This window comes from Periplaneta americana, chromosome 12 (genome assembly GCF_040183065.1).
Source record: "Periplaneta americana isolate PAMFEO1 chromosome 12, P.americana_PAMFEO1_priV1, whole genome shotgun sequence".
NCBI classification, from domain to species: Eukaryota; Metazoa; Arthropoda; class Insecta; order Blattodea; family Blattidae; genus Periplaneta; species Periplaneta americana.
In genome coordinates, this window is record NC_091128.1 from 151,113,328 (window position 1) to 151,129,051 (window position 15,724).

Below are 15,724 nucleotides of genomic sequence, written 5' to 3' on the forward strand. Positions count from 1 at the left end.
GTCCACTGGACCTAGTTCGGAGATCTTGTTGATCACCAGCTTTCCCTCCTTAAGCCACTGGAGGACGATTTTAGTGTCATAGCAGGTCAGCACTAGGAACAGAAAAGTAGAAAGAAGAGGAAGGAAAGGGAAATGAACCCCTAGGCCTCGAATGCTCTAAAGCCGTCGGGGTCGAAGAAAGTAAGAATTCATCAGAGGACTAGATAGAAAAGGGTAAAGAGGGAATTAGGTATTGAATAGAGGAAAATTATACCAAATTCAGTCATTAACTCATCAAGTTGACCAGTGCTAATTGATGAGTAGCCCCTCCCTTTAGTTCAGCTCGTAAAATTATGCTTACTAACAGCTGCACCACGGGAAGGTAGGGATGGGACATTGGGTATTTGTCCAGGTTTGTTCCTTAAAGACTTCAATTGGAAGGATTAATGGCTCTCCCCCCTGTATCCGACAGATAGCCTTTTGCAGTCTGCTGTATTATGTATAATATTTCTTATATTGATTTGTGTGTGTGTATGTATGTGTAAGAGAGAGTAAGAGTACAGAGGAGGCGGAGAATGCCATTCTGTCTGTAGACCACGTAGTCGGTCCATTACACGTACAACCCTAGGGAGTTAGAGTCGAGATGACTGAATGGCCCTACAGGCTTGCTACTTTTAGTTCCGAAGACATAGATGCATGTCCCTATAGAGGCAAACCGGAAGGAAGGAGAAGAGTTGGAAGACTCAGAGAAAGGTGGTTGGATAATATTGAAGAGGATATCAGGAAGCTGGGCGTTAAAGGATGGAGAAAAAAGACAAAGGATCGATCAGAATGGAAGAAGCTTGTAACACAGGCCAAGGCTCTTCAAGAGGTGTAGTCCTGCGATGCTGTTGCTGTCGCTCTTCCTTGCGGAGTTTAACGTCATCAAATTTAGTGTGTATTCCACTACGATTTTTCTCAATTTTATCACACTTATGATTATTTTAAACTTGTGGCTTGTGCAGCAAATGCTGCAAACTAAGTTCATTAGACGTTTAAATAAAAATTTTTCAGATTTATTTTCAATGAAGAATACCAGACACTTTGAAAGTTATTTGCTTCCGTAATAATGGAACATACTCCCGCTGAACGTTTTTTTATGCAAAATACTTTTTCTTGAACCTATCCACCTTCAGTTTTTTAGTTTCAACGCGAAAACACAAGTAACAATGTCAGGACGATCAGTGGGTTTTTCATGTGGGAGTAAAGCAGTAGCTATTTCAGGTCATTGTGTATTGTAGGTGAAAATTAAAAAAAAAAAAAAAAAAAGTCAAGTTTACTATGCTTTCGAACAATAGGCATAGCATCTTGGTATAACTGCTGCATGTAGAGCTTGAAATGTAGAGGGTAAAATAATTTTATCCTGCTAAGAGATCTGAAATGATCGGGAGACTAAGTAATTTTTGTAGGCTTTTTATTTTATTAGTAAGTAATACATTTTGGTCTTTCTTTAGGAACTGTAATTTTTGCGCTCTCTCGTGCCAATACTGAAGAGAATGACGTATACTATGTAAATATCTACACCGTACCGCCATTAAGTATATGAAAAAGACCCAACCCCACTTGATTAATAACTATAAAAATATTTGACTTTTAATAACAATATTATTATCTTACGTAAGTTTTGTAATTATATACTATATAGCCGCCACTCAGTAAATTATAGAAATGAAGATCTAATTTAAGGTATTCTCTGGGTATTCTAGACATCTACTTACATAACCCCAAAACGTTTCACTTTCATATCATCAATATAGCATTAATGTGTATAATTAATGAAAAATAGTCACATCATGGCATTAACTATAATAATATTTCATTTATAATGGTAATAATGTCATCAAGCCACCTTACGTTTTGTAGATTTTAATATCCAATACACTTGAATTTGAGCTCTAAATATGTCGCAATCCTGCCTTCATGTAATAGCCTATTGTTTATTGTAGTGTGTGTTTTATTCTGCAATGCAATTAATTAGTTCTCAAAACTGACGAAAGATGGATTTTGGAAAATAGGAAAATGATGTAGGAAAATTGACATTTCACTGAAAACTACTATTTTTCTGAAAAACTTTGGGTTCCAAGCTTCAAAATGAGGGGTCATTTATTAAAATCCATTCAGCCGTTTTTCCGTAATTTCCATTACCAGTTCAATTTATATATAATATATAGATGGCTTCAATTCCATGAGTATTTATCTCTTTTCATACCTTTCACCAATTTTCGTAAATAAGATTTCGAGGGGAGAGCCAGTAGATTGTAACTTTTGCAATGTAAAGTCCTTTGGGAGACTTCATTTTGAAGAATAAATCTGTGTTGTTTGGGTAAAGGAAGATAAGTCATAAACATGAGTTTTGAGATAAATGAGAATTAAACTTCGGACACTTATTGCAAATAATTTTCTACACAAATAAAACACAACTGCTAGTATTCTTTTGATTTTTGCACACCCATTTGTACAGAGTGATTTATATAGAACTAACACATTTCTTTCTTTCTTTATTTAAAAACGAATGATGCTAGCCACAATTTGTTATGCCTCAAATGTGGAGTATCTTTGGGAGATTACTAACCTCTATAGCAAATGTTGAAAATTCTATATTTATTCGGCTGGAAATTCATTTAATGATCATTTTTAACGTCAAATTAAGCAGGAGTTTTGATTCCCTGTCACGAGATGCGCAGATATTTATTCCAACCACTTTCCATAAAACACACCGATTAATATGAAAATAGTACAAACAACACATTATATCATATATCCTAATCTAACATACAAACAGGCATAAAAGTGTATAATTCAATAGTTAACATTATCCCTTCGTCAGTTCGTATCATAAACTTCAACAGCTGATGTTCTAAGCTGTCTCTCCTTGCAGAGAAACAATCCAGTCTTTTATTCGTATTCTATATTCTTGACCATGAGGTCAAGACATGCAAGCGAATCCCTATTCCGACTTAGCATCGGGAGTGGTAGATATTTTCGCCGGAGATGTTTTGTTTTTTCACAATGGGTTAAAATGTGTGCCCATGTCTCCTTTTCCACACATAATGAACAGATATGGTCTCCTTCTTCGGGACAATTTTATGACCCTTCCATGCCCCCAATCTTAGCCACGCCAAACTCGCTCTATTATTTTTGCTACAATAATTTATGTAGTCACCTCTCCCCCATTTCAGCATGAAGTCTGATTGTACAGAGAGTCGTACTGAAAGTCATGAGCAACACATTGGTGTAATTTCAATTTCAACAATGGAACAAAACGATTATATGACCATAATCTACGGAGATGTGTGTATGGGCACCAACAGTGTTAGGAGAGGGGTGAAACATTTCGAAGATGGGAACACGAGCATCCAAGATGAGCCTCGTAGCGGTCGCCCTCGAACTGTCTCCACGGAACGCAACAAGGAGAGAGTTGATGAGTTCTGGGATGCATTTTGGTTGAATTTCTTGGACCTGGACAGACCATAAATGCTGTACGCTATATTCAGACAGTTTTGAAGCTCCGTCGTGCATTGCGCGAGAAACGCCCTGGAAAGAAGATCATCCTGCAACACAATAACGCGTGGCCTCACACTGATCGTGTCGCCGTGGAGAAAATCAGAACATTTGGGTGGGAAACTCTTCCGCAATCTTCCTACAGTCCCGACTTGGCACCTTCCGACTACCATCTTTTCGGTTCTGTAAAGGAGTAGCTGCGAGGCCAACGCTACCAGATGCTGGAGGAATCCGGAAAGCAGTGCATCAGTGTTTTCGGTAGGATGAAACGGACTTCTACAGCAAGGTAATTTTCAAATTTACAAAACGGCGGGGAAAATGTGTGCAAAGAAATGGAGACTATGTTGAAAAGTGACAGAAAAGTCTGTAGATTAAGGTGATGTACCTGGTTTGTCTAAAAAGTAAAAATTAAGATTTATAACAATGGGTTGCTCATGACTTTCAGTATGATTCTCGTGAATGCAGTGAGAAATTTGTCCGAACAGTGGAGCTCAATGTCTTGCCTCTCGACATCAATTAAACACATCTTCACATTATGCCATACATTTCTTCTATTATTTGTTCCTTTAGCCCTCTCTGCAGTTTATAAACCCATCTTTTTCCCCACCCTTCTCTTTGTTGAACTCTGTAGATAGATAGATAGATAGATAGATAGATAGATAGATAGATAGATAGATAGATAGATAGATAGATAGATAGATGGATGGATGGATGGATGGATGGATGGATGGATGGATGGATGGATGGATGGATGGATGGATGGATGGATGGATGGATGGATGGATGGATGGATGGATGGATGGATGGATAGATGGATAGATAGATAGATAGATAGATAGATAGATAGATAGATAGATAGATAGATAGATAGATAGATAGATAGATAGATAGATAGATAGATAGATAGATAGATAGATAGATAGATAGATAGATAGATTTATTGATATTAGTTCACAAAAGTACAAAACTTAATAATTTAAAAAATGATCTATATTCAAAAGCAGTTATACATAATAAATATACAATTTCCTAAACTAATTAATTGATCGCAAATCTCAATAATTTATTGGCTCAAACTTGCACTTACGTCTGGTATTGAACTCTGTAACAAATCGCCCGTAAATCGATTGGTCCCAAAATATAATACGCGATACGACCACGGATGTTAAAGCGTATATAAATGAATTTAATAGCAAAAAAGAACAAACAAATTTGTGCTTGTTTATTATAATGTTGTGTTACAAATAATCAACATTACCTACACGATTGAAAATTTTAATGGTTAGATCATGGTCATTAATTACATCAGCGGGGAGACTCATATATGCAATCAGCGCGAAGGCAGACCATAGTCATATTTATTTTTTCGTAACCTAACGATATATTGTAACAGAATAAATACACAACTCCCGTTGGTATTCGTCGGTTGGCAATCCCGTCACAAGCTGCCTCTGAGTGATGTGCCGTGTCATGAATCTCCATAGAGCCCTGATCTGGGTTAACATCTCATAATAATTAGCTAGGGGAAAGGTCGCTGTGATTTAGCCCGACATGCAGTGACGGCTTTGCGATCTACAAAACTAAATTGATGCAATACCGCCGATAATACCTAAGCTATTCAATCAAAATATCGCATTCATACATTATAATATGAGCCGTTCAGAGCAGAAGTGGTGTAAGTCAAAATTGGGTAAAGAAGTTTAAAGTAAAAATTCTGTAAAATACAGCGCAAAGTAGCAATTAATCATTAACTTGTATTCCTGCAAATTGTATAAGCTTCTTTTGTTTCTGGTTAAGTGGAAAAGAAGGCCTGATGGCTTTAACTTCGCCAGAATAAATAATAATAATAATAATAATAACTTACTTACTTACAAATGGCTTTTAAGGAACCCGAAGGTTCATTGCCGCCCTCACATAAGCCCGCCAGCGGTCCCTATCCTGTGCAAGATTAATCCAGTCTCTATCATCATACCCCACCTCCCTCAAATCCATTTTAATATTATCCTCCCATCTACGTCTCGGCCTCCCTAAAGGTCTTTTTCCCTCCGGTCTCCCAACTAACACTCTATATGCATTTCTGGATTCGCCCATACGTGCTACATGCCCTGCCCATCTCAAACGTCTGGATTTAATGTTCCTAATTATGTCAGGTGAAGAATACAATGCGTGCAGTTCTGTGTTGTGTAACTTTCTCCATTCTCCTGTAACTTCATCCCTCTTAGCCCCAAATATTTTCCTAAGCACCTTATTCTCAAACACCCTGAACCTATGTTCCTCTCTCAGAGTGAGAGTCCAAGTTTCACAGCCATATAGAAGAACCGGTAATATAACTGTTTTATAAATTCTAACTTTCAGATTTTTGGACAGCAGACTGGATGATAAGAGCTTCTCAACCGAATAATAACACGCATTTCCCATATTATTCTGCGTTTAATTTCCTCCCGAGTGTCATTTATATTTGTTACTGTTGCTCCAAGATATTTGAATTTTTCCACCTCTTCGAAGGATAAATCTCCAATTTTTATATTTCCATTTCGTACAATAATAATAATAATAATAATAATAATAATAATAATAATAATATTATTATTATTATTATTACTATTATTATTATTATTATTATTATTATTATTATTATTATTATTATTATTATTATTATTATTATTATTATTATTATTATTCGAACATGCCGCAGCAACAAGCACAGGGATTATATTGAAGACGAAATAAGCAACAAGCCTTTGTAGGGCTTAATGCATGAATAAGAAGAAGGAGAAGAAGAGGACTATGTCATATGTTGATGTAGATTTTGTTAGTCTGACAGTGAAAAAATTCGAGAAGGGGAAACGATTATGGATAAAAATACTCAAAACTAAATGTCTTTTTTTAAAATTCAAGGGAGGTTTTCAAACCCGGTAAGCACCCCCACTTACGTAATCGCACACAAATGATCCTGACCTCGCATTACTTGTCTGTCTGCTTTGTGTTGTAAATGACGTTACCTAAGCACAGGTGATTGAATGAATGGAACGAACGAGATTTGGACACAGGGATCAACGTCCTCAGTTTTATCTGAGCAGTCTGCTGGTTACTGGCCTGTGGAGCGTCTTCTTCACCTGAGGAGATCGATAATGAAGGAGTCTGTAAACCACTTGCAGAGTAACTCCGTTGACAATGAAGGTAGCTATATGAAATTGTTTGAAAGCTTCGGGTGAATGCTCTCGAGTCGAGCTGTTACCCCGAACTCCGTCTAGACGAGGAGACGAAAATCCCTGCCTTGAGATTTTATCGTAATGGTTATTGCCTAATAAATACATTGTTCTATATCGTGCATTTGCTTACAATACTGAGTAACTCCACGTGTGTCGATAAAGGATTCTGAAGCCAAGCTGATATCTCCGAGATAATAACACTGCGAAAGCATTTCTAAAATTACAGATTCTGCGAAACGAATTAGATTGAATTCCCTTTTGTAATCCCTACAAAATGATTGCTAAAATATAGGAAGATTAAGAAAACTTTCTCGACTGTGTTTTTATTCTAATTTACTCTAAAACTAATTTTATCACATTAAATAGGTTAATGTCTTTAAACTAATTTATATTAGTTGTACTTCTGTGAAATTTTAAAATGTATTTATAAAACTTTATTTGAATGTGCAAAAATACACATAATAATAATAATAATAATAATAATAATAATAATAATAATAATAATAATAATAATAAATAATAGAACACACACACTCTTTGACTCCACATTACACCACACGAACACACCCTCACAGGAAACAAAACAAGAGGCGCCAAGACCAACAACGACCAGTTCTGAAGATGACCCGTAATAGGTCGAAACATGTAAACAAGGTACGATAGAATTTAACACAAGAAAGTCTTATAATACATATTCCGAAGTGATACAGTGTTAAAAGTTGGTAATCAAGATGTATGAATAATAATAATAATAATAATAATAATATTAATAATAAATAATAGAACACACACACTCTTTGACTCCACATTACACCACACGAACACACCCTCACAGGAAACAAAACAAGAGGCGCCAAGACCAACAACGACCAGTTCTGAAGATGACCCGTAATAGGTCGAAACATGTAAACAAGGTACGATAGAATTTAACACAAGAAAGTCTTATACAATACATATTCCGAAGTGATACAGTGTTAAAAGTTGGTAATCAAGATGTATGAATAATAATAATAATAATAATAATAATAATAATAATAATAAATAATAGAACACACACACTCTTTGACTCCACATTACACCACACGAACACACCCTCACAGGAAACAAAACAAGAGGCGCCAAGACCAACAACGACCAGTTCTGAAGATGACCCGTAATAGGTCGAAACATGTAAACAAGGTACGATAGAATTTAACACAAGAAAGTCTTATACAATACATATTCCGAAGTGATACAGTGTTAAAAGTTGGTAATCAAGATGTATGAATAATAATAATAATAATAATAATAATAATAATAATAATAATAATAAATAGAACACACACACTCTTTGACTCCACATTACACCACACGAACACACCCTCACAGGAAACAAAACAAGAGGCGCCAAGACCAACAACGACCAGTTCTGAAGATGACCCGTAATAGGTCGAAACATGTAAACAAGGTACGATAGAATTTAACACAAGAAAGTCTTATAATACATATTCCGAAGTGATACAGTGTTAAAAGTTGGTAATCAAGATGTATGAATAATAATAATAATAATAATAATAATAATATTAATAATAAATAATAGAACACACACACTCTTTGACTCCACATTACACCACACGAACACACCCTCACAGGAAACAAAACAAGAGGCGCCAAGACCAACAACGACCAGTTCTGAAGATGACCCGTAATAGGTCGAAACATGTAAACAAGGTACGATAGAATTTAACACAAGAAAGTCTTATACAATACATATTCCGAAGTGATACAGTGTTAAAAGTTGGTAATCAAGATGTATGAATACTAATAATAATAATAATAATAATAATAATAATAATAATAATAATAATAATAATAATAATAATTTATTTTAGCTCGCAGAGTAAGCCGTAAGCCTGTTTTTTTCACTCAACCAGCAAAAAGTATACATACATATGTATGAACTTACAAGTTACAAAGATCACAACAGATTGAGTTAGGTAAAGTTACGTGTATACAAAAGTTACTTGTGAATTAAAGAATAAAATACTATGAACTATTAATTAAACAATGAGATACAAACTGTGTAGCAAAATTAAACTAGTATACTATAATGTTACTATATTTCAAATAATGCTAGATCAAAATAATTCGCCACCGAAGCTCAGTAGGTAGCGTAAGCGCTTACCAACCAAGCGGACAATGGTTCGATTCCCGGCGTGGAAGGATATATTTTATCTCCATTTCACGGGACTGGATGTTTGTACCTTGTTTTGTGATATCTCGGCGGTGGTCCTGCATCGTGCTGACCATATTGCCAGGGAGACCCGTCATATGAGAGCGTGTCGGTTCATAAAAGAACCGAAATTTATAAATGGTTTTGCAGCGCCTCAAAAACTTATACATAATTGAAGCGTTTATTTTACAAAGCTCTAAGTGCCAAAATCATGATTTTAGAGCTAATACTTTTAAATGGATCCATGTGCCCTGTCCAGTGAATTTCAGATGAGTATATGGATTACCGAAAGCTATAATAGTACAGATTTATTCCAAGAGATAGCGCTGGGTCTATCTCCAACAGCTCCTTCATTGGGTCTACGTGCCAACGCTCCACAAACCTAAAGGCTGTGTGATGTATCTTGTCTCACTGTGAAAAGAGAGAGAAAGGAGATATGTCTTACTTCGTCTGTGTTGTTATGGCGATGGGGGAGTGGAGCGATGCCGTCCATCCATCCGTGGCGGAAGGGACTAGTTGATACATTCTGTAGCGCAAAATAAAATAACAAAATAACTCTCTTCGTACTGTGTAGTTCCGTCACTGAGCTTGTCTTTCAAGAAACTGAGTTCCGGCAGCCTGTACAATAAGAAGGTTTTGAAAGGAATCCTGAAAATTTACAACTCTCCTATAATCTCCACCCTCATTTGAAGGGACTTGGTTTTATTGCTACTGAGACAAGATAAACCTTACCAGATATAGCAGTTGATACAGCGTCGTTAAATAACCAACTAAAAAAATCACCTGCTGGCCGCCGCTGAACTTGGACCCCATGGATATGTGGTCATTCGTTGTTGGTGGTAGCGCTATGCACCGTGGGTTGTCCATTGGGCTCGTATCTCGTGGGACCGCGATGAGGCCTACACGGAAAGGTAAAGAGATCATGTAGGCTGTAGGGGAATTCGGAGGCGGCCCACAGGGGGATCTGTAGCGCAGGAGGCAGTAGAACAATGGGCCCATCCGAGCGGCCTGCGTGCTAGAACAGTCAAGTCACAGTTCGTGCCGTTCCCTGAAAGGGAACAAGAAATATTCAAGTAAATATTGTAACATCATGTAAAGACAAAATGGCTGCAGAACATTCTTGTTGACAATTTTAAACCAACACTGCAGTAATTTAAAAATGAGTGAAATATCTTTCCGAACACAAGATTTAATCTTTCGTTACAGTAGTTTCAAATTGCCACTTGAACCATTCTGTGAACCATTCTACAAATGCGAATTGTGTGATTCTAAAGTTCAGTACTTCTATTTTGAGATCCCAGTGAATAATGGAGATGATACGTGGCGTTAATTATCTCGTACCCTGATGACGTACTGCGACTGAATAATGCCAGGTGGGTCGATATTCGTCCAACGCGATTCTTCTTCTGTTCGTCTATTTTTATTCCGTGATCAGAACTTGTTGCATTGCTTGAAAGCGTTTAATTTCTCGCTCTGAATTGCAACAGTAAACAATATGTTCAGACTCAACATTTTAAATTGAAACTTCGATGCGTTATTGTAAAAAAAATTGGAACAGAAATTAATTTATGAAATAATAGTATATATATATATTCGTGTATCTTGTATAATAATTTCAAAGTGAAATCAAATTTGTCATCTAAAAAATTCTCATTCCACTTAATACTAAATCCTCTTACAGCTTCCATATGAAAGATCTAATCAAATTTCTGAACTGTGTAGGATTTTTAATTACTTCTACGAGAGTGATTAAAAAGTAAGGTAACAAAGAGCTCCCACGGGTAACATATTCCCTCTCTTGTTCGAATTTTCCGCCAGGGCCACAGCAAAAGAATACAGCTTTATCACGCAGCCATTAGATGGCGCATATGTTGCGTCAGACTCACGCAGTATCATGTAAGATCGCTGCGCGCACGGATACATGGTGAAACGTGGAAGTGTGTAGTGTGATCCGGTTTTTGCTTCTGAAGGGAACCTCACCAGCAGGGCTCGTACGGTTCACTTTTTTGCATAACATATTTATTAATCCTTTATTAATTTTAATTATTTATTTACTCTGGTGGAGTTAAGGCCATCAGACCTTCTCTTCCATACCACCAGAAATGCAATACAACTACAAGAAAAATTATACGTCAATGCAATTAATCTACTGTAATAACGTGTGACAGAATGAATATGACATAAAAAACAACTGAACATACAAATAGAAATTGAATATAATAAAAATTAGTCTAACATATTAAATGATGCAAAAAAGAAAAGACAAAAGGTAAAAACATATACAACAAAATACAGACACAAAATAACAGTGTCACTCAGCGTCATAGTAACTAAGGGGCAATAAGCTGTTCTAGTATCCTGGCACAAAGACAAGCGAAAGGGTTAATCTGAAAGAAAAGAAATTATTGCCAAAATACTAAAGATAAAAACTTCGACATAAATCTAGCAACTTCTCAGAAACGGAGAAGTAAGTAAGGGGAAGTAAAGCAAGGGAAGTAGAAGATAATGTGTTATCTTTCGAACTTCTATATAAATATTTGTATAATTCATATTTTCCCACATATCTGTGTGCTTAACTCCATTTTATTAATGATGATGGAAGGCTGCGTAATTTTTACAGTACAGTATACCCACAGTCTAGTATATACAGTCACGAAGCTGGAGTTGTGAGGGTGCTAGGAACAACAGATTGTGCCGGTATTATTTCGCACTATCTATGGATGCATATTTACTATGTATTGAGCTTCGTGACTGTATATACTAGACTGTGGTATACTTCGTTTGCAACGTAATGAAGATTATTATTGAAACTGTCCAATAAAATTCGGCTCCACACACTCTCTCGTACGAATCCCCCTTGAGATTAATTCAGATTATTTCTACCAAATTATTTGAGTTGACTTTGAAGTCTGAGTTTTTGAAGCTAGTCCCATTAGGCCTAACTGTCCAGGGTCTATAATCAAGATGCAACGGATCCAATTTAAAGCGATGTCATAAACTTAAAAGATCTCGCTAATTTTAACAAGTTCTCAGATTAGGCTCCCAAATTTAATGTCTATGTCTCAAGGTAGGAAGCAAGTAAAGAGATAGGTTTGGAAGTAAATCCCGAAAAGACAAAGTATATGATTATGTCTCGTGACCAGAATATTGTACGAAATGGATATATGAAAATTGGAAATTTATCTTTTGAAGAGGTGAAGAAGTTCAAATATCTGGGAGCAACAGTAACAAATATAAATGACACTCGGGAGGAAATTAAACACAGAATAAATATGGGAAATCCCTGTTATTATTCGGTTGAGAAACTTTTATCATCCAGTCTGCTGTCGAAAAATCTGAAAGTTAGAATTTATAAAACAGTTATATTATCGGTTGTTATGTATGGTTGTGCAACTTGGACTCTCACTTTGAGAGAGGAACAGAGATTAAGGGTGTTTGAGAATAAGGTGCATAGGAAAATATTTGGGGCTAAGAGGGATGAAGTTACAGGAGAATGGAGAAGGTTACACAACACAGAACTGCACGCATTGTATTCTTCACCTGACATAATTAAGAACATTAAATCCAGACGTTTGAGATGGGCAGGGCATGTAGCACGTATGGGCGAATCCAGAAATGCATATAGAGTGTTAGTTGGGAGGCCGGAGGGAAAAAGACCTTTGGCGAGGCCGAGACATAGATGGGAAGATAATATTAAAATGGATTTGAGGGAGGTGGGAAATGATGATAGAGAATGGATTAATCTTGCTCAGAATAGGGATCAATGGCGGGCTTATGTGAGGGCGGCAATGAACCTCCGGGTTCCTTAAAAGCCAGTAAGTAAGTATGTATGTCTGAAGGTTGATAATCTCCAGCTAGCAATGAGAACTTCGTGATAGGGATTTCATCCTCGTGTCTTTCACAGAAACCACTTTCGAGTATATACTTGTGTGACTTCAGACTGGCAAATTGCATTCATGGAGTAACTGATTGGTTTAGTGATTACTGAATTCCTTGTAGGAGACACACGACTTCAGGTCGTACGTCACCGTACGGTGTTAGCAGACTTGGTGAATGCCCCACTTGCCCGAGATGAACGACCTTTGAAGCCTATTTGCTGGGGTGAATGCTCAAGCAGATTGCCTTGAGTTCTGAGTTCAGTGGCTACGTTATTACGCAGATGCGGAAGAAATTCAGCACTGAATTATGGTCGCGTTCTATGTATAAGCTCAATAAGTTAAAAGATTTGTGACTTGAAGCCAGTTGCAATATGAGCCGCTTTGAAATGTCACGCTAATTGACAGTTGACAGACGCGTGCGAGCCTGAATGCCTAGTGACCACGTGAACAACATTTGCGTCCTCTGCTTGGCACGTTTCCTCTCAAGAGACTCGGCTATGAAACCCTGACAGGAATGCTGATTTGTATCCATAAGGAAGAATCAATGGAGTGACCAAAGTTCTTTCAGCAGAGCACCGCACAGCTGAGATGGCGCATGCGGACTGAGTCAACATTGCAATTGATATGCTTTGCCACCTGTACCATTGATCTCTGTATCTTATAGGCCTACCTCAGCTAGTTTTGTTACATCTACGAATTTCAATCTTTTGAGAAGATTAACTCCGTATGTAGATGAAATTATTGGCGATCATTAGTGTCATTTTAGGCGTAATAGATCGACTACTGATCAGATTTTTTTATATTCGACAGATATTGGAGAAAAATGGGAGTATAAGGGTACAGTACATCAGTTATTCATAGATTTCGAAAAGGCATATGACTCGGTTAAGAGAGAAGTTTTATACAGGGACATCATTTTATTTTTACTAACATTTTTAATATTAACCTGGCTATACCTTTAGAGAAACGGAAACACCGTTTGCTACCCCCTTCCACGACTGTAGTTCGATGATACTGACGTAAAACACAAACAAATCACTTTACTAGGTATTGGAGGGAAGAAAAGTAGTTCATCCATTTACGTAAACTAGGAAATATCGCGATTTTGAGTTCGATAATTTTCATTAGGTTTTTGTTTAATCAAAATGCAGTACTGTATTAAGAATAAGTGTTTTTACTCACGAACTGAGATATCCATGCGAACGTATTCATTATGCAGTGTATATTATACTGTCTACAGCACATTAGCGTACAATACAATATAGAGAATGAAGTTAAATTGAAAAATAATCATAATGTGGATATTTAAACACATTTTTTAAAGTGGTGGCCGTTCATTTCGATACAGGCTTCAGTTCTTTTGTGCATACTATCGCACTATAGACTATTGCATCTAATTCCAATTGCCAGTTTCGTCCTTCGTACTAGTAACTCATGTTGAAATAATTCTGTACCTACTCTATAAAAGAGTACCTTACGTACTATAAATTCAATCTTCACTTCTGCCCGACCCGCACAGATAAAATTATTCAGACATGCCATCTACTGTCCGTCCAAGTGGTTATGCCGCAGGATCGTAGAAAGGGGGGAAATCACGTGACAGTTAATTACTTAACGATACCCCTTTATTTAAGTTATTTTAAACAGCTGTATAACATTACGTAAACGCCAATTCCTAACAGAAATTAATGTTTTCAGAAAAGAGCTAAGACCGCCCAGCTTTTACAGAGGGGCGAGCAGAAGCAGGTGGGGGAAATCAGGATGCGACGTAGGCAAACGGATAGTACATGTGCGAAAATATGATTCAATATTGAAAGCTCTTTCGTCACTGGAAAACGCGAACATATTTCTGGAACGTACTATACACACTAACTCAGTGCTGTTTACTATATGCAGCCTTGATTCTGTGTGGAGGACAGTTCGAACTTCATTAGTAGAAGGGGTGGGAGTGAAGTACATTAAAAAAACTCAGGTACAATAAAAATTGAAGTGAAAATAAAATGATGTCCCTGTATAACATTCTTATTGAATTTGTTATTCCCAAAAAACTAGTTCGATTAATTAAAATGTGTCTCAATTAAACTTACAGCAGAGTTCATACAGGCCAGCTTCTGTCTGATGCTTTTCCAATTCACTGCGGGCTAAAGCAAGGAGATGCACTATCACCTTTACTTTTTAACGTCGCTTTAGATTATGCCATTAGGAAAGTTCAGCATAAAAGACAGGGTTTGGAATTGAACGGGTTGCATCAGCTTCTTGTCTATGCGGATGACGTGAATATGTTAGGAGAAAATCCAGAAACGAATAGGGAAAACACGGAAATTTTATTGAGGCAAGTAAAGTGATAGGTTTGGAAGTAAATCCCGAAAAGACGAAGTATATGATTATGTCTCGTGATCAGAATATTTTACGAAATGGAAATATAAAAATTGGAGATTTGTCTTTCGAAAAGGTGGAAAAATTCAAATATCTTTGAGCAACAGTAACAAATATAAATGACACTCGCGAGAAAATTAAACGCAGAATAAATATGGGAAATGCGTGTTGTTATTCGGTTGAGAAGCTTTTGTCATCTAGTCTGCTGTCAAAAAACCTGAAAGTTAGAATTTATAAAACAGTTATATTACCGGTTGTTCTGTATGGTTGTGAAATTTTGACTCTCACTTTGAGAGAGGAACAGAGATTAAGGGTGTTTGAGAATAAGTTTCTTAGGAAAATATTTGGGGCTAAGAGGGATGAAGTTACAGGAGATTGGAGAAAGTTTCACAACACAGAACTGCACGCATTGTATTCTTCACCTGACATAACTAGGGACGTTAAATCCAGACGTTTGAGATGGGCAGGGCATGTAGCACGTAAGGACGAATCCAGAAATGCATATAGAGTGTTAGTTGGGAGGCCGG

General features: G+C 36.8%; 1 protein-coding gene and 1 long non-coding RNA gene across 10 annotated transcripts in view; one reads left to right on the forward strand and one right to left on the reverse strand.

Annotated features, from left to right (window-relative positions):
• Window positions 1-15,724, forward strand: part of Ndae1 (Na[+]-driven anion exchanger 1) — a 704,613-nt gene that overhangs the window by 61,291 nt on the left and 627,598 nt on the right. The gene's annotated exons all lie outside the window — the stretch shown is intronic.
• The window catches only part of LOC138710089 (uncharacterized), a 68,885-nt gene continuing 62,902 nt past the window's right edge, over window positions 9,742-15,724 (reverse strand). Inside the window, exon 3 of the long non-coding RNA XR_011335056.1 lies at window positions 9,742-9,991. This is a non-coding gene — a long non-coding RNA (uncharacterized lncRNA). The remainder of the gene's footprint in view (window positions 9,992-15,724) is intronic.